At 41.9% G+C, this 26,301-nt stretch overlaps 1 protein-coding gene across 2 annotated transcripts in view; it reads left to right on the forward strand.

Annotated features, from left to right (window-relative positions):
* Window positions 1-16,674: 16,674 nt before the first annotated feature.
* flrt1a (fibronectin leucine rich transmembrane protein 1a) overlaps window positions 16,675-26,301 on the forward strand; it is a 43,423-nt gene continuing 33,796 nt past the window's right edge. For both annotated transcript variants that reach the window (XM_005931967.3, XM_042224822.1), the window contains exon 1: window positions 16,675-17,343. The gene's annotated coding sequence lies outside the window, so the exon portion shown is untranslated. The remainder of the gene's footprint in view (window positions 17,344-26,301) is intronic.

Here is a 26,301-nt window from a genome sequence, read left to right on the forward strand (position 1 = left end):
TATTATTATTATTATTATTATTATTATTATTATTATTATTATTATTATTATTATTATTATTATTACTTTTAACATGACAATGATCCCAAACACACTTCAATAGCAATTTGCTGGGCCAACATCCTCATTTTATGTTTGACAGCATTTTAGTAGATAAAGGTGAGTGGCTTAGACATGGATTGAGGTGCGGTTTGGGGAAGGCCTCAAAGGGGACTGGCGGCGGCTCCTGGGCCTGGCAGATCCCCATGTACTAAATAGAAGTGAAGAAGTGAAAGAATTGAAAAGGGGAGGGAGGGTGAGGCATGTAGAGCAGAACGAACAACTTGCAGAACTGGGGGAACAGGTATAGATAAGAACTGGAAGCAGCGTGTTTGGAGGTGTGGTCCCGCTTGTGAAATTCAGATACTTTATCTCCAATAAAAGCATACCTGGTAAGACAAACACACAGGGGAACACTATCAGTCATGGATCAACCTCCCCAGAGCCTGAACCTCAACATTGTTGAAGCATAGATGGGACAGTCTTAATAGAGAACATCCAAAGAAGACTTTGAATGTCTTTCAAGAAGCCTGAAAAATGAATCCCGAAAATTATTTCAAGAAAAGCTTGGCAAGAGAGTTCAGGCTGCGTGTCATACCAAACATTGACTTTCAAGCTGGTTATAATTATACAAACACTGTTTTTTCCCTTTCTGTCTCTTTTCTGTGTCATGCTCCAACACCTATTTTGATTTTTCTTTGCAAAATATATAGAAATGAAGGCTGACTCGAGACTTTTGCACAGTATGTGTACGAGAAAAGACACAGAATAAAAACAGCTGAATTTTAAAGGAAAGCTCAGCAGTTCATGGTAGTCTGTTCCTTTAGTATCAGACATGAAGGCTGTGAATGGCCAGTCTGCCTTTCAGGACACGTGGCTTTCAAAAGGACAACCTGTCATGCATTATTATGTCTGTCTGTGATCTGGGTCAAGCCCTTGTAATGCATGAGTGCTTTTATAGGCACACACAAGGCCAACATGCAGCACGCAGGACCCACCGTTTCGCATGAAACACAGCCCAGTCTTTTGTGGAATCTTCCCTGCCCTTATTAACTGACTCCAAATTGCTCTTAGTTGATGCATATGTGTGCAGCTGCTCTCAGAAGCGCCTGCAGCTATCAGTCAAGCCTCGCAGCAGTAACACATCCAGGAACCCCATATTTGCTGAAAGTGGCACAAGCTGCGGAAGGAGACATGAAATGCATTCCTGCCCTTGTGCACAAACAACGAAGCATAATAATTACCCTTGTGATGCTTCCTCTGCTGCATACAGGAGAATTGTGGTTGCCAGTGTGTATGTGTGCATCTGTGTGTATGTGTTGTGAGCGACTGAGGTGGAAGAGGGGTTGACGGCACAATAAACGAAGAAATCTCTGTTGTGGTTGCTTCATTATTAATTTATCTCTTCCTCATGGATTGCTTAACTTGTGGAATGCATCATTCTTAGTCTTGCCTGCACAGAGGGCAGGCTCTTTGTGTGCACTGACTTTTCTAAATCAAGGAACAATGATATGTTTAGTATTCAGTAGGTTAAACATGCAGGGGGAAAAAAAACACACACACATGCTCTATGGCTGTGTGCAATGTGGCACCCTTACACAAGCCGTGCTGCTGCACTCAGTTGCACATGTTGCTTGTTTGCAATGACTCAGGACAGTCAGAGTCTTTTCCACAAGCATTATTCTGCTCCCAGAAATACAAAAAGTAATGTATGTATATCAAAAATAAAATTTGAGGCGCAAAACGTGCATTAGGCAAATCCACGTGCACCTGTTTGAGTGATATCGGCTGTTTTAGAGCATGACACTACACATCTGTGACCTGTTTTAACGAAATAACTTAAGGGAACACATACGGGCTCTGGTGTCAGTAAACACAAGCTAATAAATCACTGGAACTAAGAGAAGTGTCTTATTAGACATGCGTTGTGTTCCAGCAACAGTACTACAACCTTATATACAATGTTCAAACCAAGAATATCTATTATTTAGTGAGAAATATATTCTCATTTAGCATTAAAGTCCCGCAGGACATTTCAGCAAACTTGGGGCCGTAGCTTGTTTACCACTAAGTTGCATCACCCCTCCTTTTAACATCACTACAAGCTTTGGGGAACTGAGGAGTTCAGCTGCTGTAGTTTTGAAAGGATTTCAGCAGCTCAACAGTTTGGAGGCCTCTTTAGTCATAATTTTTGGTTCTCTAAACGGTTTCAGTGGGTGACAGGTCTGGTGCTGCTAGAGGCCGTTTTTGGCCCCTGGACTCTTCTACTGCAGAGCTGCTGGAATGTGAGCAAAATGTGCTCCGGCATTTTATTGGTGAAATAAACAAAATGTTGTCTGCATGGCTGCATATGTTGCTCCAAAACCCGTTTATATTGTTCTGTGTTAAGTTACTGACAAATAACTGGTGCCGTGTCCACTAATGTGCTTTGCGCTCCTAACAAACTAGACGATCTTTGCGTTCCTGAGCCCATACAAGAATTTCCTCATCTCACACATGTAAGCCTCTTTTTGAGATGTGGAATCATGTGTGAGGAACAGAATCAAATCTTTCATATTCAGCGTGAATGTAAATAGAAATATAAACCAGAATACAAGCCAGACATTTGTTGGTTTATATTCAGGTGCGGCTCATGTTCACACTGACTTTGTGCAAACAAATCATGTCTGTGTAACATCAGACCACTGTTTGGACTGTTTCAGTGATCTCATCCTGTGTCATCAGGACACATCATTGTAAGTAATCCCTGTGACTTACTGTAGGTCCGTCTGCATTTTAATGCTTCTTATGTGTATATTCACATTCTCTGGTGGCACGACGAGCTCAATGATTTGTAGGTTACTAAAATAGGCTGCCGGTGGGCCGTATGTTATGAATTATAGGTGGAGACAGGATAAAAAGCAGGCTTCCTAAGGAAACATATGCTCTGTCTTTTAATGGAATTAATGAATTGACAAAGCACATAATGGATTCAAAACAACAGGCTATGGTTTAAATAATAAGAGCACTACGGCAGGTTGATTTATTTCATAGTTTAACTGTTATTCTAAAACAGCATATAAATCTACACAGTACACTGAGGTCGGCCCATTTGCCTTTAGGCCATTTTCCCAAACCAATGAGGTGCAATGTGAATGCATCTAAACACACTGCTGGCTTTGGTCTTTGCATGGGTTTCAGTGATAATACAAGAGAAAACCAAATAGAGCAGCCCTTATCTTAAACTCTGCAGGAACAGTGGCCAGCCTCTCTGGCTTAAACTGAGTCATGCTTAATTGAATTTAAAAAGTCCAGTTAGTTAAGCCAACACTGAGGTCATTTACTGTAAACATTCAGGTATAAAAGGCTGGACGGTGTTCCCCGATGACCTTTTTGAAGCTGTTAAAGTTCTGGCAAATGTTGCACTGGGCAGGACCGATGAGAAAGGTGTGACAGAAAATCAACAATGGCAACATCCAGAGCTGTGCTCACAGCTTGGCATGAAGCCATTTACTGCGCCAGGGAGCTGAACGCAGCGCTGACCTCCTTGCTAACTCTAAGGCCTTTCTGCCTCCTTCTGCCATAAAACTGTTTCATGTAGGTTAGTGGAAATAAAGGACTGCATTGCACTCATGACTCCTTGCCCACATGCAGAGGAGATGACTGGATCAATAGCTACGCTTAGTTTCTCTCACTGCTGGTTCTTGCTGTAGTACTGAAACTGTTTCTTCACATAAAAGACTTTTAAAGGCGTCTCACATTACTGTCTCCCGCTACCCAAGAAGATTTTTTCTGCTGTTAACTTAGAGCTTAGCACCTTGCTGTACCTGATCCTTTTGTTTCTCTCAGGTTAACTCAATAAGTAGTCACTATCTGCTGTTCAGTTAGCGTCATCCACTTTGTTTAAGGCTGGGCCAGTTTCCTGATTTATCAGCCTCAACGTCATTTATTAAGTCTTCTGCAAATAGCCCGGATAGTTCTCCTCTGCTTCTTATTATTTAAGGCTGCAGATTAATGAGGAAAAGTAGAGCACTTAGCTTAAAGAGATGGGACGCAAAAAGGACAACAAAGTTAAAGATGTAAAAATGGGAACTAATCTGTCTGCTGCTAAAAAGTCAGGAAGAAAGGAAAGCATTTTTTTTTAGTTTTTAGTGTAAAACATCAATGCTTGTGCTTTTTAATTAGACAGTTTCTCAGAATCCAGCAATGAAAGGGTGATCACAAGCCAGTGTACTCCTAGTGCTGGTCCAGAGTCTGCACACATGGGAAGGTTTGTGTCAGGGAGAGCATCTGGCATAATATTTTTGCCAAATCAAACAGGCAGATAATTAAGAATGAGATTTTTTTACTGGATTGGTCAGGATCTAGGTCAACAATGACAACCTCTGGTACCTGAAAGAAAGGAGAAGGGATGCTTAGATGTAGCGAGAGAGAAGGAAAGGAGGTGAGAGTAGGGTCTCTAAATGTGGGAGAGAGATGCATTCTGTGTGCAGGAGACCAGGTGGAAGGGAAACAAGGCCATGAGCACTGGAGGTGGATCCAAACTGCTTCACTACGATGTAGATGGGAAGAAAAATGGAGTAGAGGTAATCTTGGAGAAGTAGCATGTAAATGGTGTTGTGGGGGTGGAGAGAGTGTCAAACAGGATCATGAGTTCAAAGCTGAGATGATGTTGAATGTTGTCAGTGTGAATGCCCACAGTAGGAAGGGAAAGAGGAACTCTTGAGGAAAGCTGGATGATGGTAGAGAGTGTCCCCGAGGGGGAGAGAGTGGTGATTGGACTTTAATACACATGCAGGTGAAAGAAAAAGAGGTGAGAAGAACATGTGGGGTAGGTACGGTGTTAAGGAGAGAAATACAGAAGGACAGATAATAGCGGATTTTGCAAAAAGGATGGAAATGGCTGTGGTGAAGACATTTTTCAAAGAAGACAGAGGAACATAGGTTCAATTAAGGGAGGGTGCCTTTGGAAATAAAGAAAAGGATGTGAATAGAAGTAGAGGTGAGGATTAAATGGTGGAAGATGAAGATGGAAGAATGACTGAAAGTTCAGGGAGGAGCTGAGACAGGCTCTGGATGGTAGGGAAGAGCCTCTAGATGACTGAGGGAGACTGCCAAAACAATGTTTGGTGAATGATCTGGAGAGAGGAAAGAGGACAAGGAGACTTGGGGGTGGAATAAAGAAGTACAAAAAAGCATACAAGAAGTTAGCAAAGAAAAAGCGGGACAGTCAGGAGGATGAAGAAAGTAGACGGGAGTACTCGGAGGTTAGGCATACAGCAAAGAGAGAGGTGGCAAAGGAAAAGGAAATGACGACCCTAAGGAAGGAGAAAAAGACTTGCATCAATTGGACAGGCAGAGAGATCGCCTGATCTACGCTGATCAAGAGATTGAAATGTGCTAATGAGTGAAGAGAGCGTGTTGAGAAGGTGAAAGGAGTATTCTGAGGAGCTCATGAATGAAGGAGATGAGAGCGAGGAGGAGGAGGGATGGAAGAAAGTTAGTAACTCAAGAAGTGCTGATTAGTAAGGAGGAATTAAGGACAGCTATGAAGAGAATGAAGAACAGAAGGGAGATCAGTCCAGCATGGAGATGTTTAGGAGAGAGGACAGTGGACTTCTTGGCTATGCAATTTAAAATGATGAGTGAGAGGATGCCTGAGGAATGGAGAAGTGTACTGGCGCTCATTTTTGGGAACAAGGCTGATGTGCAGCACTGTAGCAACTACAGAGGGGTAAAGTTGATGAGGCACACCATGAAGCTATGGGAAAGAGTTACTGAAGCTAGGCTAATAAGAGAGGTGACGATCAGTGAGCAGCAGTATAGTTTCATGCCAAGACAGAGCACTAGAGACGTGATGTTTGCTTTGAAAGTGCACAGTGTGGATCTAGACAAAGCATATGAAAGAGTGCCAAGAGAGGAAATGTGACACTACATGAGCGAGTCAGGAGTCATTGAGAAACTAGTGCAGGACATGCATGGGTACAACAAGGTGGAGGTGGGATTAGATCAGGGATGGTTTCTTGTTTTCAGTGGTGGTCGGGTTGACAGATGAGGTCAGGCTTCATGGACTAATCTGTAGTGAGAGTAAGGCACACATGGAGAGATGAAGGTATCCACTCTAGAGACGAGGAATGAAAATCAGCAGAAGCACGCATACATTTGTGTGAATGAGAGGGAGACGGGTGTAACAGTGTAGTAGTAGTTTAATACTTGGGGTCAACCCGAATTTTCTCAGAGTGACATCATATCAGAAACAAGGACCTTTTCCTGAACATGTGTTTATATTTATGCAGCATGTGTAGTTAGTGAGACAGTGACTGAAGAAGTGCTGATGAGTATCCCCTCTTTCACATGGTTTATTGGACCATTTATGGCAGGAATTTTAACAAATGCTCATCACAGGTTAAAAAAGGTATAGAAAGAGACTTCGACCTGTCCTACTCAACCGCTAAGACCAAACACTGAGACAGGTCGAAGCAATTTTCAATGACAGAAAACAAAAAAGCGTGAAATTCTTGGCATGCACGAAGCAATAACTTCCTGATGATAAGGCTAATATTAAGTAACTCTTAAAAATGGCTCAAGTTCATCAGTATTGGATCAATTACATTTTTATTCAAACAGATGAATGTGGTAGCAATCGATTAGGCTGGTGAACTCTATAGGTTGTATCCCCCCTTTTACCTCGTGACTCCTGGGATAAGCTCCACAATCCCAGTGAGCCTGAACCGGACAAGCAGTTAGGAGAACTGACAGATGGATGATAGAATCAGATCTGGGAGTGGTGGGCAACATTTTTGACACTTCTAGTGTAGTGAGGATGTCTTAGCTTAAATTTCTCTTTCTATTCAAAGGTAATTTTTAGAATTATTATTATTATTGCTCAGACTACAGGCAGCTAAATCGAATCCTGAAAGCTTCTGGCACAAATCTGCATGTTTATAGAGATTACTTATCAACTAATAGAGTCCTGGTTTCAGCACTAACACCAAATTTTCTTCTACTGAACACATAAACCAGAGACTCAAAGAACTGGTTTTAACTGAACTGAACTCAAGCTAACATCCTAGTCTTTGAATAATTATTCAGGCTATGTTGTGTTTGTATGTGTACTGTAGGCTATGTGAGTGGGCTGCAGCTAGTGTGTAATGAGAGAGGATTTCCCGTTGACGCTGGCGCACACCCTGTCAAAATACTTGTGAGGTAAATCTCCCTTCCCTGCCTCCAGTATTTCTGTCCCGTATGCTGTGGGACAGGGTAAGTCGGCCCAGCGGTGTGGAAAATTAGCTCATTAATTGGAAATCATCAACAAGGAATCTTTGATAAGTAATTTAGCTTGAAAACCAACATTGATTATAGTTTTTGTGGGGAATGAGATTTAGGCTGAGAATAACTCCCCCTCTATTTACTATTAAAGGATGTATTTAAGATTTTAATTATTGTAAGAACATTGCATTAAAAATAAAACAAAGCCAGGGTCACTCTGTCCCTGGATGCATGATGATGTCTGCGTCACTTCTAAAAAAGCTAAATGATTTCCTTAAACAGCTGGACATAGTGGGAGAGGTAGGCAGATCGATGCAAACATTGATAGTATCGCTGGTATTGGTATCGCTTCCTCTTGGATTTAGTTGGTATCGGATCAATGCCAAAACGTGCAGTATCTCTATTTCTGGGTGAATATTTACAGGAGCTGATTAATACACAGTTGGCACACCGGTGAGCTTGATTGTCTTCAAGTGTGGGATGTGTTTGAGAATAAGAGCGCCCAGTGCAACAGTTCCTCTGATGCATTTTTAACAAGTTCACATGACAATGTAGCTTTATAGCATAGCGACTGGATACTATCAAACAGTATATTAAAATCATAGTCGCCGACCCATTAACCCATGGCTGTTATCAGTAAAATACACAACCCCAATAGGTGGCCTCTTGGGGCATCTTGTGGGTAGTTTTCAAATAATAATAATAATAATAATTTTGCTCTTTTAAATGGAGAAATCGGGCTGAGGGTTTCCAGTTAAAACAGCAACGAAACTGAGAGAGAGGGGGATTGGCAAGCAAAGCCTGAATATATTTGAATCATGAGTTTGAGACCTGCCTATTAAACTTTTGTTGCAACTCGGTACATCTGTGAGATGGCAATGAATAATTTTTTGTCTCTAATGGTTAAAAATAAAACTTGGAATTACTGAAAATAATAATATACATGATATCAGCGGGCTTCTTGCTGTCCACTGGCCCTCCAGCATGTGTGGAAGCTCTGCCTAAACCTTGAATATTTCTCACCCATCTTCTCACTTTATCTCAAGCTCGCTATTCCTGCTGTGCCAACCTCGATTGTGCCCAGAATGTTTCACATCTGCCTTTGCGGGGTACAAATGATAACTACAATGTGGATTTAAGAATGCGCGCCTCTGTAAATAGGTGGCGCTTAGGTGAGTCCCGGGGGAGAAAATGCCGCGCTCTACGGCAAAATAAGAGTAGCGCAGAGTGTTGACAGTAACCCCCCCACTGCAGTCTAAAGGAGTGTGGTGCGACTGTAATTCCTCTCTCTCGGCAAGCCCGGCAGGAAGGAGCATTTAGGGAAGTAGGGGAAACAAGGACAGGCGTAATAGATGAGGCCGACACAAGTTTTATAAATATAATTAAATTGCCCCCAAGGACAAACAAAATATAGGAAGCAGTTAGGATTTGCATTTGTTAGTTGGCAGTTTGTGTCATTTGAGTTGAATTTGACAGCTGCTTTGTGGTCTGACTCAACTCATCCAGCCAGAATGACTGTTATCATGTAGTAATGGATCACTACCCTTTGTAGCACAGTGAGGTGGCTTGTTGATTGCATATATAGAAAAAAGACAAATTAAAGTCTAAATTGAACATTAAAACGAACATTTTAACACTTTCCTTCCCTACATGCCTGCTTATCACATTTCCCATCCACAATATATCTTTTCCATCCTGTTTAAGTAACGACATGCTTCGCCCATCCATTGCTTGTTTTACACGTCTCTGAAGAGAAACTGAAGCCAGATGAGTGATTTCAGTGGAGAATGAACAGTGAAATGTAAATGACAAAGAGGAGAGGGTGATAGTTTTTATAGTCTGAGGCCCCATAAAGAAGTGATATGGTTGAAAAGCTGACATTGTTATGGTTCTCACAAACCTATTTACTTTCAAATGAATGAGACTCTTGACTGTTACATACTTTCCCCAGTTTTATCTCGCTGTTTAAAACTGGATGATGTGACAGGTAGGAAAATTGCACCTTTAGTTCTTTAATCTTTGTGCTGTAGCAATTCTGAATATGTAAATGTGTTTAAGACGAGGAAGGCTTTGAGCCATTTATAGTAAAACTGGCTGTGAAGTGGCCCACTGTTTCAAGCTTCACAGGCTGTACACTAAATGTATTATCCACAAATTATTCTGTGATTGTGTTTTATGAGGAAGTGTTATTGGGTCTTCGGGTTTTTTGTGCAACTAAATGATTTACACCTTTTTTTAAAAAAAAATTTACCCGAAGGGGGTAAATAAGAAGAAACGCAGCATTTAAAAACTTATCACGTGTTGTGTTTCACATAATACACACCCAGCCTAACTCCTGGACACCACGAACCCAATCTCACATCTTCTCTACAGAAAGTGGACCATTTGATGCATGCTCACAAAACACTGACTTTAGTCAAGCAATTCTTCATCAGATGAGCCCCATTACACAAAATGTTTGCAGGTTATTTATAGGCTTGGAAACTGAATTTACCGTACTGTGCTAAAGTCTTCAGCCACTGCTCATTTCTTTATATGCTTCTAGGGAAACATGTAATAGGTGCAGGAATTGAATAAAACAAGAAACGGCATCACACAAAAACAGAGTTTGTGCAATTCTCTCGAGCCTGAAAGTCATTATTTGGTACGACCGCCTTTGTTCTTTAACACAGTCTGAACTCTCTTGTGCAAGCTTTCCTGTAATTTCTTGAAGTAGTCTTTGTGAATAGTTCTCCAGGCTTTTTGAAGGACATTGAGTCTTTTTAGATGTTGGCTGCTTTTTTTCTCACACTGCTTCAGTAATGTTGAGGATTGGCTCTGGAGAGGCCAATCCATGATTGATAGCGTTCCACTTGGGATTTCTCTATCCAGGTATGCTTTTACTGTGTGTTTTCTAGATGGCTGTAGGCACAGACAGTGATATGAATCAAAACTCATCACTCCATCAGACCTGTTGCCACTGACTTTCAGTCCAGTTCTAGTGTAATTTGGTATAACTCTGAGGCTTTGGTGAACAGCAGATGGATCACCTGCACGGTCAGGTGCATCTCCCAGGTCCCGTGTCAGGTCTTTGTCAGATTTTCTTCTATTTCTTAAGCTCCCTCAAATGTTTTAAAGACATACTGCACACCATGCTGAGATATGCCAGGTGTCTGGCTAATATCTCTTTGGGAATCATCTTTGTGGTGCAAAAATATTATTTTATGCCTTTCAATCAGTTTTATCTTTGGCATTTTTCATGACTTTAACTAAAGAAATGGGAACAACTTATGTTTTGTGACAGGCTGGTAGTAAAATGCCTGAAGATACAGTTTAAAATTGGTTCTTGCTAAGTTTTCCTATATGTGTAGACACAACACTGGTTCATTCCTTCTGCTAGGTGCTTTTTTTAGACTTGAAGGATTCATAGGTCAGTTTTAAATGGCTTGGAAAACAAACTAACATTCATCTGAAAATGATCAGGTACAAGTATTGGATGGAAAATGAGTGAAAAAGCAGCTAATGTCCAAAGAAAAGTTGTGGAAAAACCTTCACAAGTCCCAGAGAAATACTTCTCCAGGTCACTTTAAAAAATTACATGAAAGTCTGTCTCCTTAGAAATGAAATATAAACTAATAAGGGGTGACATGAATACTACCATAGAACTGTACTGAAAGGACTGTATAAGTGACAATGGTTAGTGGGGGTGGGCTATGAGTTTTTTTTCTGTGTAATGGGAGGTTGGATAAAGCAGGGAAGCCTCTTCAAATTTTGTTGCATTTTAATTTTTGCATTCTCTTCTGCACCCAGTTCAAGAGCCCAGATTTCACTTTTGCTTCACAAAAGTGGCCACAATATTGTTCCACTAGATTGGCTCGTTTAGTTTGGCTCAATTACTCAGCAGCTGAAGTGGTGAAAGCAATGTGTGAAATTGCTGACACTTGACACTTGTACAAATCAGAAAGAGCATTTCTCTTCTTCTATTAGAATTTGAAAATGTTCTAACACATTTAGGCAAATGCTGTGTTTACAATCTGAACTGGTACTGATTTATAAGTCTTTGTGGTATAAATCAGATGAATAGTTTTACTCTCCATATATGCTTGAACCATTTCACTGTGCAATTCATCATATGCATAAGAGTCCTTCTAATTGTGAGAATCTCCCAAGCCTATAGATATAAGTCGTACAAGTATTGTAAAGCATTTTTACAGAGCTTGAGCCCTGTAAAGCAACAGTTACAAACCTGGAGGAGCCCGCTCAAATAAACATTTCATGGGGGCAACAGTCTTCCCCACCGATGTGTAAGCGGAGCAAGCATCTGTAGCGAAGAGAAGAAAAGGAAAAATAGGTAAGCGTGCAGCATCAATGGTTCCCCATCAGCTGTGATGTTGTTGAGAATCTAGTCCACCGATTCCAAGCTCTGTTTTGCAAGTGTTTGCTATACATTTTATTTCTACTTATTTATTTTTTCTACCACTACTGTAACTATAGTTTACTTTGTTGTGTGATCTTTGGAGAAAAATGTTTTCTCTCCCTTAAAACTCGTGCAAATTTAAATGTCCCTTCTGAAAAACGCATCCAAACATTTTATAAACACGGTTTCACACGGTGTCAAAAGAACTTGCTGTTACGGTGGCAAAAAATTCTTCACGGCCCACAAATCTTGATAAAAATTGTTTTTAAGTGGTGAGTGGAGCTGCTTTGCAGTTTCTCTAGCGTTTTGCTGTGTGACGTTCTTTTGGGAAATGCATCTTCAGAGCTGAGAACTTCAAAAATGTTGCGCAGAACGTGCCGAAGCAATGCCGAAGCGAGAAAAAGTGTAAAAAGGGAATGCCTCTGATTTTGAACATCAAAGCCTGTTTTCAGTTTGTTGGAAAGTACTACTGTGAGAAAACAAAATTGTATAAAGCCCTTCATGGCTCCAGAAGGTGCTGCTCAAGATCTGAGGAAACAGTTGAGTCAGTGTTGCTGAAAACTACAACTGCGAAAATGAAAAACATCTGGGAGTGTCAAGTTAAAAACAGGTGGGATTAGTCTGAGATTCTTCATATGTTCTCTTTTATACTAGTTAATTACGAACTATTTATTTTGCCACTGTGATTGTTTTCTGTTGGTAGCTAAGCCTTTGAAAGGGTTCCAAATATTTTACCCATACAGAAGCTTCCTCAAAGATTCCTCATGAACAGTTCCAAGCTGTGTGCTGACTACTGACTCATCAGGACGCCCCAGTAACATCACCGACTCTGGCATGATTATCTTGCAGCCCGTCCCGACAAGCCAACTCTTTGCCATACTCATGTGGTTTTGTTGCTGACATGTGTGACTCGTGACAGATGCAGCGTATTTGCTGAAGTGTGCATGATCTTTTTTTTCCCTTGCTGAACTCAGCGTGCTTGTGTGTATATCCGCTCTGTAGCTGATTCGTTTTTCCTTGTGGTGACAGAACAGTGGCTCCACCCAGCACCACATCAACTCCTCATTGGTGGTTCATCACTAGAGAAGTCAGCCACATGTAACCGGTCAGCACAGCAGTCAGTATCTCTGTTTTCACCAAAAATCTGCACAAAAAAGAACCATGTTTCTGCCTTCATTTGCCATTGTTTCCTTAATGTGTTTTTCTCTGTTAGAAATAAAATCGATTACATTCATCATCAGCCCCCTGTGGCTTTGACTCTGACGCTCATATTAATAGCTTTATTATTTCAGCTTTATTTTGGCTATCCAGAAAGTTAAGTATATTCTAGAATTATATTAGCCCATGTGTGAGGATTTAAGCACAAAACCAGGCTGTCCAGTTTGTAGAAGCCAGGGTTTTCTCAGTGTTTTCCCCCTGCATGGTAACAGAACATATGAAAGCGGAGGAGAGCAAAGCGTCCAGGAAACAAGGCTTCTCTTAGAGTCTGCATCAATGTAAAGGCTCTTTAAGCAGCCTCAATCTACCTACCTATATGATTTGCTGCAAGTTTTAAAGATTTCACAACTTCAAATATGTTTTTAAGCCTTGACGGTGGCTTTGAGATTCGAGAAAGGTTTGGTTCATGCTTTCTTGTTTCTCTCCAACTTGTTCCTTTTCCTTTCTACTTGTTTAAATTGCACTCAACTACCACATCAATACCGCACTTTCATGCTGAGGATGGAGAGCCGTGTTTCCGCGCCACTTGCTACAGTTCAGCAGGCTGTTTTTCTTGGGTATCTTGACATAAGTCTTTTGGTGTGGTCATTAAGGTTTTGTACCTTGCCTCACATACTTTCCAAAAAGTCAATAAGAGCCATTGTAGCTGTTGTGAGGCGGCAGTATGAATGTAATCAATGCCAGTTTTCTAACCGCCTTCAGAGCTTTAGACGGGGGGTTACGTTAAGAAAACACACTAAAATACTCGTCTGATCTGAAAAGAGCCCATGTTCACGGGAACGCGTGTCTGAAACAAGCTGCAAATCTGTTTACAAGAAGAGAAACGTGACACACTGGTAATACTAAATTGTTACTCACTCACGGTGTGAAATAAATGACAGTCAAGACAAACTAAACCAAGTTTCCCTCCATGTTTTACAAGCTGTATAGACAGAACTGACAAGAATAGCAGTTTGCCGTCCGCTTAAGCTTAATGCATAATGGTTGCAAACAGCTTGCAGCTACCAGTAACACAACCATGAAAATCTTTTGTTTGCATTCCCTCCACTGTGACAGCAATCTAAGCCCCGGCGCAGATTGGAAAAAGCACAACCTAAATGTGCAGTAAAATCGCCAGTGATGGCTTTTATGTGTGCGCGCGCCTTGTAGAAGTTGTAGCCGACTGTATTCTGTAATATAACGTCCATATGCTCCGTCTCTCTCCCCCTCGTTCTCACTATCTGCTTCTCTCGTTTTCCCACTGGGTGGAGGAGCTATAAATTAAACTAGGGAATTACTGCTAACTGTTGGAATAAATTAAGGCGCTTTTGCGTCTGTAAACACCGTCTGACTGCGTAATTACACTCCCACTCCCACTGAGACGCCATGGAGAGGGAGGATAAGGGAAGAAACGCGGCGTTGATGCAGGGAAACGGCGGTGGGAGAGGAGGAACAAAAAAAGATGAAGTGAATGTCACAAGGGGGTCAGACATTAGATTCACTCCTTTGCTGAATCCTGGATGCTGGCTGGGCACTCCTACAGATTAGGGGGAAAGGTGACTTTGAGGATTATGATCTCAATCACCATATTTTTCATCACATCTTAATGATATAAAGCAGAATGCTGCAACCAACTAGAATAATAAAAGCTAATGCAAACTGCTCTACGTTTCAGTGGTGTTTAAGGTGACTTGTTATTCCTTACATTTTTTTCTGTCAAATATACTATTGTATATACTTTTACAAGAGTGGATAATCATATTAAACACAGAGTACCTGCAGCTATTTCCTGTGAGCCAAAAAGGTTCAGACTCTTCGATCAGTGTGGAATCAGCGAGAGTGGATACTTCTAATATGATCATCGCTGGCACACAGCTCTGGCTGTGAGCACAGAAGTCCTGCCCACCTGCTGTTCAAACCTTCTGTTTACCAGGGACAGCCAATGAGAAGAGAGTTGGCATAAAGGGAGTGTCAGACCCAATATGAACTGATGTATAGCAGAAAATGAATAAAGATTATTTTGAACTGTGAATCCTGCAGAGCCCCAGAACAAAACCACTGAGCTTTAAATGAGCAATATAAGGTCCTTATTAAGATTCACCAAAAGAGCATTACATAACACCCGAGCTCTCACTAAATCTGCAGTATGATTACAATGTAGCCCTCTTAATAGAAAGTCACATTTAGCTATTCAGCAGTTCATTAGAAAAACTGAAACTGAAAAGCTAGCAATGATGAGAAGCAAATAAACACTGTCTTCAAGGACAGCAACACTATCGACCTAAACACATAAGAAACTATGGAGCTGTATTATGACAACTAAGCATATTTAATGCACATAATTAAATGTAGCCTGGCAGCCAAAACACATTTAAAAAGTGCTAACTACGGCACACCAACATCACTAAAACAAGACAGCTGACATTACAGTGAAACATCACTGTTGTGGTAGAGCTATGAGCGCCTCAGCGTGCAGCACAGACAACCACATAATTGAAGAACATAGTCCATAAAGCTTTACTCGTCTTACCAATTGACTGTACAGTAGGTGTGTAAAAAAAAGAAAAAAAGAAATCAAGTGCAGAGCTACTTTCTGGACCTGCCAGAGCAGCCACAGCAGTGACTGCACCCATCGATGACTTACATGCACATAATCTCAGATAGCTCAGTTGATGATGGGGTAATGTTTCTTGTGACACATGTCTAAGGGCAGCGAACGCATTCAGCTCAGCACTGACACTGTTTGCCAGGGGCATGCGCCTTTGATAAACAACTCTGACAGCTACAAACAAGCTTTCTTACTCAAAGCACATGTCACAGCATTTTTATGAAAGCGTGGCAGCTTCGGTTGGAGCTCTGTGACTCCACCGTGGGCATCATTCAGATTAGGATTATTAAGCGGCGCATTTCCAAACACAGCAGATATGCATCAAGTGAAGTGATGAGGAATGGCATGGAGCTGAGGAACGACACGACTCAAACAGTTTTTGTTTAGGTTGCGGCTCTCGTTGCCTTTCTGTCAGGCTTTATTTGCCACTCGGATGTTACAGTAATTGTTTCCCCGAGAAGCACTGACATAAATTTGATGCGCTGTGAGCACAGGAGTGTGTGATGGCATTGAAAACTATGAAGAGCTGAATTTTTCATTTCTCAAGGTCCTGCTGAATCATTACAGTAATGCAACAGACTGCTGCTCTGCTCTTATGAGAGCCACTGATTTTTGCATACAGGTTTGCCTTTTCCGTATAAAAATCTGCCTCCCGCAGAATATAAATTAGGGGCGTGAAACAATATTAAAGCTGTGGAAACAGCATACTTTATGTACGTATAATGAAAGGGAAGGTGAGGGCATGCCAAACCTAAACACGCCAGCTGATTCGTGGACAGCTCTGTAGCTGTATTGGTTTTAGATAGAGAACTGAGATGCAAGCAGCTGCTCTGATTTCAGCCTTGCCAGCGAGCTCCACACTACACAGTGCTCACGCAACTCAGTTCCTCCCACAGAGAGCTGTGGTCCACATCACTCTGGGGACTGGAACAGATTTGAGGGCCACTTTAAAAATGTTCTTTGTCAAGGGTTGGACTAACAGTGCCTGGTTGGACAGAATCATTAACTGGCAAACATGCTTCCCAGATCAGAGTGGAGCTCTAATTACAGTATGATCATCTAATCATAGAGAACAAGGAAAGACAAAAAAGGGACCTCCATTAGTTAAAGAGAGAAAGGGAGAATGACTCAGAGCTGCAAGATAGATAGATAGATTTGTGAAATTTGCACGGTATGATTCAGTCTCATTCTAATGGCAAATAGAGGAAAAGCGTTCACAAATGTTTCAGCTTGCTCCTCCTTCTCCTTTAATCCTATCCATCCTTTTACGCCTCAGTCTTTCTCTCCTCTGCTCCTCTTCTTCAGTCTCAGTCGGCACATTGGAGTGGATTTCTTTTTTTTCTCTCCCTCTTTCAGGAAAAAAATAAAAAAAATAAAACAGCGTCTCGGGGGCAATTTATTGAGTGCAAATAGCAGATACAGCTGAGAGCCAGGGTATTTTGGAAAGATGCACGGGTGAGCGGGCACGGACCGGTCCGGTGACTAATTACCATAATAACGCGCACAAGTTCGCCGGCGAGTCAGGCACGTTTTATTTCTCCGTATTTCCATGTAGCCAGTGCCGCAGCGGGGAGATAATCGGGCGGAGGGAGCAGTTACAGAGAGTAGACAGAGGGAGAGAGAGAGAGGGGAGCTGGCAGCACATGATCACACTGGGTATCCAGTCACTGATCAACTGGAGCGTTCATAATTACGCTGGCGACAACATATGGGAATACAACAAGGCGAGATTGTGGTCACACCTGGTTCTGGAGGACACCGGAGGACCCGTGCGGGGACAGAGGCGGCCAAATCTCGGGGACTTTGCATCAAACAGTCGAGAGAAAAGCGTGGCATCCGAAAGCAGCATCATCCGGTAGGTGAGCCTTGATTGATGTGCGCGGACTGCCAATATGCTTGTCATCATCCGATCTGGAAAAGAGAAAAAGAAATCATCTGTTTTATGGCGCGTTATAGCCCAACAAGTACCTGACACACACACACACACACAGACACACATTTATTTATTTTATTTATTTATTTTTTACTATGCATATATTGGTTTTGTGTTTGTGCCACGGTTCAAGAAGCAATTAGGTCTGTCTGGGAAACAATACAATCGGCTCTTTGCAAATGCCAAACCACTTGATTGAGGATGCAGGTTTCAGTGGATAGCTGGCAGTTATACACACACATATATATCTAAGCAGTGGTTTTCGATTCGGAGGCCCCGCTTGGATATATATTCAAACAAAAGGGAAGGCACACCATAAAATCTACGGGGATTAGGTGGTGATTGGCGCACATCTACATGCAAAGAAAAACCAGCTTAGTGAAGCAGACAGGCGTAAGTACATAGCTGAGCTATTTCATATTTACATGTGTAATGTGGATGTGGAGGAACTGTGTGCTTTTTAAATGTGCAACTGAGTCTTGCTGCAAAACAGTCAGTTTACTGAAATCGTGTATACTCCTCAACCCAGCTCCTTGGATGAATCAAGACTGTAAAGTTGGTCAGGTGAGTTGTAAAAGCCCCACCCATTTGCTAAATTTTGACTGACTTGTGTGATAAAGGCTTGCGGACAGAATTGGTGCACATATTCCAAACGCAGCAGCCACTCTCAGGCCATGTATGCCGGTTAAAATGTCATTAAGTTGGGGGAAAGAGATGGAATCAGCACAAGATGTAACAAACTGAAGCCAACAAGAAGAGAAACAGTTGCTTGTGCATTAATAGCTTTTTTCAACTTACTGCTTTGCTGAACAAAAAAAGTGGACAGAATGGGAGAGATTCTAATTTTGCAGGGTCTTTCTACACCATCAGAATATAAATGTCCTGTATTTGCACAGGTTCCAGTCGTCAATAGATTTTTACACATGAATATGCAGAACCTGTGACAAGTCTTTGGGCTCTGAGGCTCACGTGTTTGAGGAACAGTGCTACTGACTGACTCAGTTTCGGACTCTCTCAAAAGAGGGCTGGCATTCCCCTCCCCCAAATGTATCAGATAAACATTTGCTATGCCAGCTTCATGTTTTAAAAATGTTTCTGTATTTGTAAATGGAAATGGAGAGCAGGATATCCACTGGCTCCTGCAAAAAACACTGCCTATCTGTCTGTTGGATTCTCAGATTGCGTTGCGCCAAACTGTGTCTTTAGCAACTCTGAGGAAAACCATTTTCAAGTATTAGTCTCTCTCCATGGAAGGATTTGATGAGGTTGAGCAACCCCATCTTACTTTGACCAAATTTCGCCTGCAGCTTATTGAATAGCCTAGTGAACTTTACAAGCAACCTTTGACAAAAGTCCACAGAGGGGCACTTGATGAGCAGAAATAGGAAAAAAAAGGACACACACGAAAAAGGAACTGCACAGGCCTGAGACATGCCTGCTGCAATAACTTAATCTAACCTGTGCACATGGCACTCAAGCGATAGACAAACAGATGGCATCTCCAAAGGAATTCATCTCGTGAAAGTTGGAAGAGGTATTCCTGGATAGGTTACCCTCTGACTTGCTGGCACCGAAGCTTGCGACTGGCAGTGATGATGGCAGGCATGTTGAATGGCCTCACTGATTACATCGCTCACTCTTGTGACTTCTCCACACCTTTTTTTTGGTAATTTTTTAAAGCCTTAAGAGTCCACGGTGGTTGCTCCGTAGCTGTGATGCTGATGCTGCACAGCGTTGCTGAATTGATTTGCATTTCCTCATCATACATCAATAGAGGCAAGCAATTGAGATTTGCAATTGCACGATGAGCTCGGGCACAATGCGGCCTTTTCCTGTGCTATTAGATGCCCGGTCATTAACATGGTTATTGAATAGTGCGGCTTTCTAATTCATTCTTTTGTGGACGGTGGAGGAGGCACGATATATTGTAGTACGACTGCTTTGTAGCATGAGAGTCTTTGTGTGATGTTTCCAGTGTGTTATTTGGCGAAGTGATCCTCTGCTACTACAAAACCCAGAGTGGAGCGCAAGGATACAAAAGTTTATTTGGAAGGCACAATACCTTTTATAGCCAGGAGTGTCCAAAGAGTGGCCCACTGTCGCCTGTTGTAACACTGTGAAAACAGTGTATACAGACATTTGTCGGAGCTGCTGTGTTAATTACTTCACTGCATTAAAAGGAAAAAAGATATTTAAGAACAGAATACATTGTAGGATGATTAATGTCTTTGGTGAGATATGTAATAATGTATGGGAGGCCATTCATTATTCCATTTGGCCTCAGGGCTTACTTTCCGTAATGATCAGCTTGCTGTAAGAGTGCCTTACTTGGCAACCTGTGGCAGATCACAAAGTCGTGCTGCTGCTGCCAGTGATAAGCCGGTCCCGAATCATTAGGGCTCATTTCAATTGGCTGTAAATGGAAGGTAACATTACCCGCTGACATATGGCTTATTGATGCTATTGAAGTGTGACTGAGCACGCAATCATTTTGTCCTGGTTCCTTACAGGATTTGTTTGACACCAAAATCGTGCAAAAAAAGGCAAGAAAATAGTACATAGAAGACTTCAGGTAAAGGGCAGCTGGCCACACGTCTGCAACATCGCAGCTTTAACTGAGACCTTGCTTCTTCTTCTTATATTTGTATTTTGTTTTTACCGTCAGAGACAACTCAGTCTCGCTGCAAAGCAACAAAATCACACAGGAGAGATGCAATTCCAGCACATCCTAGCTAGCTGGCCTCAGCTACAGTGCTTCCTGCTCACAGTGGGAATGCACGAACTTCCCGTCCATAAAACATAACAGCACAGCCATTATATTCATGACAGCACAGTCATTATAGGAATGACAGCCTTCCCGCTACCCATTGTTGCCATTAGAGCTGAAAAATTGATGGTTTGCAGTGTATTGGGCAGTAGGTGGAAACCTGTCAGAACACACTGGAGGTGGACTGAAAACCAGGATTAAAACAGCTCATCAAAATAAGTTCAAATTGATTTTGACGGAAAGCACCTATACTCGCTATTGACTCGTGCTGCTAATTGCAAGGTAAGTCATTCCGAGAATCTCACTGTGTTATTTTCAGTGTCATAGTGGTAAAAGAACGCTGATTAGGGACATGCTCGAGTACTAATCGTTATTATTTTTGATGAAACTGAGCGCACTTCAGTTTCTTGTGAGGCCTTAACACGACAAAGCGGTGAGTGTTTGTCATCTGTAGTGTTACAGGCATTGTGGCATCCTTTGTGCTTTCATGCATGCTCTCTTTCAGTAATCAGCGCATTGTTAAAAAACTAGTTTTTCAGCTCCTTTGTAAAGACTTAAAATATCCATAAGGACATGGTGGTTTAGGGATCCGTCATAGTTAAAATGCATTTTTGCCCCCCCCCCCTGCTCTAATGAAAGCCGTTGGTGAACCACATGCCATTTGCAGCAGCACGAGCACAAACACAGTCCCTCTCTTCTTCAGGGAACACATTTAGAGGGGAGGAAGGGAAGTAAAGGAGGTGTAGGCAGAGCTTTCTGGAACCAGCGTGGCTTTCAGTGTCAGTACCCTTGCCACAGGCCTGCGCTGAGCTGGACATCCTCTATCTTTGGCCATGACCACAAATTAATTAGTTGTACATTTGCAGGGTAAACAGCACGTTGAACTACTGCTGACAAAACTGAGGTTCATTGGATTAGTGTTAGTCAGCTGGCTGAGAGACAAGAGAAGGACAGCTTCTGACAGGATGTGCCTCTTTCTGCCTCCAGTTTGTGACATCTCCATGTTACAGTTTTAAACATTCATCTATGTTGCATTCATGTCTTAAATTCTTTCACTCAAATGATAAACACCCATTATCTTAATTTTCATGTAAATGAAGGCGTTACCTCACCGTCTTTGTGTGACTTTTTGAGCAGCCATTAGCGTATTTCATTGGAGAAGAGTTGGCAACACCGTCTTTTGTGGATTTACCCAGACATTTATTGTAAACTTCCTGCCATCCTGTGCAGCAGACGCCTGAGTTTTATGAGTGCTATTTATTTGGCAGAGCGCGAACGGCGATATCAGCACATGCACTGCAAACCGAATTCCTTCCAAGGCAAATAAAATATAAAAGGACAGAAAAACATTTCAGATTGTTCACTAATTGCCGTCGATTGTTGTAATGTTGATTGCAAAACAGCTAGCTATACGATATTCTAATGACTCTGTATTAGCCAGCAGAAAATTATAAATGCTTTATTAACAGCTTGCAGTCTTTACTTCTGAAAAAAAGAACAGAAAAGAGATTTTTGTTCAACATCAAGCCTCGCACAATTATGCACAGCAGCTGACGACACCAGCTCTCTATATTGACTCTTTCTGCAAACTGGCATGTAATTGAAATGCCAGCTGAGACGAAATAATTCTTTTCAGGTGCTGTGAAAAAACATTCAAATGTGACATTTTTAAAAATATTTTGGCTCCAAGAATCAAAGTGGAACAACCACAAATGATTACATTCGTGACATAATTCATGGTGGTCTATCCTCACACGAGGATGGAGGGGAACCAGAAATCTCTCCTGTCAAAAAAGGAGTGAAGCCTGCGAGCCAGTTCAGCCAGGTTAACACGCCTCGCTCTCATCACATCAGATTTTGAGCTGCAGAGTTTGCCATCTCTCCATCTGACGTGTCATTGTCAATGCTGCATGCCCTGCACCTCCAACTCCTGTTTCAACCCCTTCACCACCCCAACATCCACCTGCAGGCTCTGAGGGATATTTACTCATAACCTCCCGTTTTCCACGTGATTCACATATTTGCAGGGAGCAGTGAGCTGGGAGCCTTTATTCTGCTGATCTAATCAATCCTTCATTTAAACGTGAGTTGTCTGACTGAAGTGAGAAAAACCCAACTGAACTAGGGCAAAATGGATTCTCCCAGCTAAACAATGAGAGGAAGATTGCTGTGCTGAACTTCTAAATGGGGACGGAGCTGTCATGAACGCAACCAAAGTGCTTGTTTCCTTCTTTTGGTCTTAAACCGTCACTAATAGTCCCCCCCCTTTGAAGTGGTCAGCCTTTCGTGGAGAGTGATGGTGACGTTGAGGAGTTGGGGAGGCTCAATCTCAATACACATTTGAAAAACAAACTAATGAAGACACTTGGAACATGACGGGTGGTGCAGATTGGGTGGGGGACTTGGGGGGTGGCGTAATCCACCACTGCTGTTACTCTTAACAACCAGTCCTTTTGCTAAATGTGGAAAAGGCTTCAGCTCGTCTTCTAAAATGGATTCTAGGTGCAAAAATGAGAAATTGGCAATTTAATGATATCATTAGAAAAGACCAGACAGGAACTGTTCTTCCTCTCCTGCTATGCCTCAGTCTAGTCTTACTGCGTGTGCACTGCATATCTTTTTCTGATTGCATCAGCTGTGTTGGTGATATAACCATTTACTGTGGTTGGAGGCTACACGAACAAAGCTTCCTGCATTAATTTTGTCCATTTCAGTTGTTTGTACATCTACCATTTTCACAGGGAAAAAAAGCCTCTTGATGTTTCGGTCTTTGAAAAAACAGGAAGCAGGTTTAACACGGTGACGTTCAGAACAGTGCTACTTTGGCCGCGCATGCAGAGCGACCAGTTCACAGACAGATGAAAGCTCGGCGCAGATGAAAGCTGCGTGAGGATGTGGGGTCATCACCGCGCTGTCACCGCCCAATAGCTGGCTTTACTTTCGGAATAAGCGATATTCTAGAGTCTCCTGAATTGAATGTCGAATAACAATAGTTGTGGGAACAGACATCAATGGCTTGAAGCTGCTCGTGTGAGCGTACTGAGCTGGAATAAAATCACAATTTGTCGGTCTCAAAAGAGCCTGTGTTGCTCATCCACAGGCAATATTATTTCCTCCTTCATACATTGTATTGCCATGTTGAGAGAGTGAAAAAGCAAATTCTTTCAATTTTCATTCATTCTTCATTTTAGTAACAGGCTCAGGGTACACATGATGAAGGAGATCTAGTGTAGATAAAGTCTGGAAGAAGTAATGAAAAAAAATCCAAACTTCTGCCTGGAAGAAACGCTAGTGAAATAGAAGAAAGGCACACTGATACTGATATCTTATGAACAATATGTAGCTCATAACTGCTGTTAAACAACACAGAGCGCCACTGCTGCACAGGAAAACACTGCTTATGTTAGGATGATGGTGCAGTTTTGTACATGTTCATGCTATCCTAGATTTTTTATAGTGTATCTCAGGCAAAATTGTTGGGATTTGAGGTCTAAGGTGAAGCTCGCATACTGATAATTATTATCTGAGTGAGTGATTTTCAAAGTCGATTTAAAAAGGCTAAGACCTTTCGAGTCTAAAATGCAAAAACAGCAGCCGTTAATGGTGTTTTTCTCAAATACGCTGCGGTGCTAAATGAGACATGAAGTAGGCTTTCTGAGGCCCCAAAGTATTGACACCGCTGAATCCAACGCTAGTCTCTGAATGTATCTTTTAAACCTTCTTGTTTGCTTTAAATCAAAGAAACAAGTATCTTATGAAAAGCCTAAGCTTGTGGGCTTAGTTTTGTTTGTCAGTAATCAAGCTTGATCCCACATCTCCTGACAAAATATACACAAAAAAAGAAATGGCAGAGCCACCCAAGCTTCAAAAGGCTGCTCAGATGTGAACTATAGAATGAGCAAAAATGAATTAAATATTAAACGTTTCCCATGAGATGAAACGTGATTGGCGGGTGAAGCCGCATGTGTCTTGTCCACTCGTGTAACATGAAAGGTTTAAAGAACTCTACTAATCTGTAAATCTGCCGCAGCTGAGCAAAGAATATATGGAACAACTTCACATTAAATCCAGTGTGCTGAGATACAGTGTTTTCCAAAATAACGGCAGACATGCTGCTGACCTTTTTTTTTTCTTCCGTACAGTAATTTACTCTGTGGCTGTTGATTGATGGCCTCCAAGTCAGAGAGAGCAATCATGACATCAGATTTTATACAGTATGTTTTTAGTGCAGCGGTGCTCCTTTAAGGCTTCACAACAATCTTCATTCATCACACGCAAGTGGAAAACAAGCTTTTGCTAAAAACAAAAAACGCACATACACACACACAAAAAAACGGATGCGTCATTTTCCTGCTGTTTACTAGTCGTTGTAGTTTGAGGGAACAACCCATTGCACCCCTCCCTCCACCATTTACTTCCTGTGCTCATGAAGATGAGGCCATCAAGATGAGACCTTTTGCATCCCATTTTTCACTCGCATTGATGAATTTGTATTTCCATCATATTTTGGAACCTGTTTGTCATTGCGCCTGCTTAATTAGAGGAGGAAAAGTGAATCCGAACCCAAAGGGATGACTGTTTTTGTTCTGGCTAAAATGAGCCTTTTTTTCCCCTCCCAAGGAGCTTCTCTTTCTACAGTGGAGCTTTATTTTTCCCCAGTCTGTGCTAATTAGTCGGAGGAGCACTGTAATGAATACTGCAACAGGCGATGGGTAAATGTGTAGTCCTCTGCAAACAAAGCAATTCAAAGTATGCATAAAATACCACGTTGCTGTATACGGTTAATGTCACGGGAAACCCTAGGGTGCACTCATTTGGACTAATGTATTAGGAATCACTGTGTTGTGGCCTGCATATTTAGCAACTTTGCCATCAACATGAAAAATGGTTAGTCATATTTCCCTTCCACATCACGCTTGCCTTCTCGCTCCTTTTTCCTTCAGTGTCGTTTTCTCCTTTTCTCTGTGATGTCGACCCCTCTTCTTTTGAGCTGCTGTGTTTTTTTTTGTTATCATCAGAGAGACAAATGAGAAACAAGAAAGAAAGAGAGCCTCGGGGCTCGTGTCCTCACATCATCGCCACCCCCTTTATCTCTCCCCGCACTCCTTCTCCTTCTCTATCCTCCATCTTTCCGTCTTCCTGAGTGACAGCTGGCAGCCAGTAGGGTACAGTGGGCATGCCAAACCAAGTGCAGATATTTGCCAAGTGACTTGAGAAAATACACATTTGAACGTGACTGACTCATGCATGCTGTGGATCCTCCTTTTGCTGCTCTTTTATTTCTTTTCGGATAGCTCAAACAGCGTGTGCGGCGCGCATTACACTCCTCGGCTGCCCACGGATCTTTGTGGTCATTAAAACATGTACGTCCGCAGAAGGCTTGTAAATGAATCCGTTGGGACGGTCTTGAAGCAGAGGCCGCAAAGGCAGTTGCCATAAAATTGAGCTTTGAAAGCGCAGCATGTGGACAAGAAATGATTAAAGAAAACAGTTGCACGTGTATTGATTTTAAAATTTTGAATTTTGTTGGAAACACATATTCATTCGTGATGGAGGAAGACTACTCGCTTAGAATTTGACTCAAATTAAAGAGTAATTGACCTCTAATGCTGTGACTCCTGCACATTTACAGAGCTTCACACTCCAAACAGCACAGCTTCAGCTTAGCCGAGTCTTATATCTTATCACTCAGCATGCCATATGTGACATGCTGAGTTGTAAGTGGTGTTGAAAAACACGAGGAGCAGCCATGAAAAAGGAGGATTATTCTTTAATAATTTTCACAGAATTCCCTAACGGCAGGCTGCTTTCTTTTCATTCCTTTGCCCTAAATGGGAATTGACATTTGGGTCAGGTTCTCTGGGTGATGAAGAGCGAACAGAGGTTCTGAAAATCCAAGATTAGTGTTGCATGGAGGCCTGATTGATGAATTTTACAGCAGTTTATGGAGGTGCACAGGTCAGTGATTGCAAACAGGGAATTACCGGAAAAAACGATTGCCTACATAGAGAGTACAAGAAAATCAAAGCATACAAGAGAAAGGGAAACACACACGCGGACACTCACACACACACACACACACACACACACACACACACACACACACACACACA

Source organism: Haplochromis burtoni, unplaced genomic scaffold, assembly GCF_018398535.1.
Source record: "Haplochromis burtoni strain Fernald_Lab_line unplaced genomic scaffold, NCSU_Asbu1 Contig_152, whole genome shotgun sequence".
Taxonomy (NCBI): Eukaryota; Metazoa; Chordata; class Actinopteri; order Cichliformes; family Cichlidae; genus Haplochromis; species Haplochromis burtoni.